Raw genomic sequence first — 1,228 nt, 5'->3', positions numbered from 1 at the left:
ACCATGATGGCAATCAGTTAGCTGAGGGGAATGTGCTCGAGCTTGTCTAGACAACAATTAACATGATGAGGCATGTTTGCAGAGCACAGGGGGGTGGGAGACGGATGGCGCCAAGGAAAGGTAACACCTTGCTGTTAATTGATGGCAGCTAACCACCAATCAGGGATTGCCTAGTCTGCAATTCTTAGCTTCAAGAACCAATCTGTTTCAAACGCGCAGCTTCTGAAAGTCTATAAAACCTCGTGCTTCTGTACAATAAATTGACATTTGCTTGCATCAAGCTGCGTCCCGTCTCTTCATTCGCCGCAAATTGGTGACCCCGACGTGATGCGTTTAAGGATCTGACGTGAAGGGCTCTCGAATCGCCTGACTGAGCGACATGCAGCGAATCCCACAGAACTTTGAATGATCTGCTGAAAGGAAGCAGGAGCCGGCCAGAAATCCCTCCGGAGTTGAGAGGTGAGCTGTGGGAAATCCGTAACGGGGAATCAGGCTTCGTCCCCAGAAAGAGACGTATATGGACTCATGAAGGGTCTTCTAGTCAGATCCGGGAGTCCGTGCCTCAGTCTCCTCAAATGGTGACCCCTATGGTGGTGTTCCGAAGCCTTGGAAGAATAAGGACGGAGCTGGTCGATAAAAAAGACAGCTCGTGGAAGAGGGCTGCGTTCTGGAGGAGACGGCTTGGCTGAACGATCGTCTGGCTGGCTGGACCAGGCGGACAACCTAAACCCCGAGGATAACACCTGTACTCATCGAGACAGGTGAGCAGCCAAGAAACTTTAGAGACTTTGAAAGAATGAAAGTGTGTACATACAGCAGCCAATTGTATGATGCTGCCGCGGAGGGGAACTCCGTGTCGGGAATGCATTTAGCATCTTGGTGGCAAATTCTGACTACTTTTTGCCAAGTGTGGACTAATTCTACTAACGGTGCAAAACCAGAGGAAGCTGTAAATTCCACCGACAGCGCGACTCTTCTCAAGACACCGTCAGTGATGGCGATTCCGTCCACACCTCCTCTGCCCCCAAAGCTTCTGTCACTGACTGCAGCGACCCTCACAACACAGGGCCAAGCACGGGAACAGGACAACTCGGACAATGATTCCATTGACACTGATAAACCTTTTGATCCAGGTCCCATAGATCTGGAAAAGGAGCTAGACCTTTCCCCCACCCCCTTGTCTCTCCTGATGCATTGACTGTATTTTTGGGGAGGGTGAAAGGGAGTC

At 50.7% G+C, this 1,228-nt stretch overlaps 1 long non-coding RNA gene across 1 annotated transcript; it reads left to right on the top strand.

Annotated features, from left to right (window-relative positions):
• The first annotated feature begins 222 nt into the window (after nt 1–222).
• Nucleotides 223–625, top strand: LOC308057969. Its single transcript, XR_013925569.1, has 2 exons — nt 223–459; nt 542–625. It is a non-coding gene; the product is annotated as an uncharacterized lncRNA (long non-coding RNA).
• Nucleotides 626–1,228: the final 603 nt, after the last annotated feature.

Source organism: Falco punctatus (assembly GCF_963210335.1).
Source record: "Falco punctatus genome assembly, contig: scaffold_57, whole genome shotgun sequence".
Classification (NCBI taxonomy): Eukaryota; Metazoa; Chordata; class Aves; order Falconiformes; family Falconidae; genus Falco; species Falco punctatus.
Note: the sequence above shows the minus strand (reverse complement) of the source record. Positions and strands in the feature narration are given on the sequence as shown.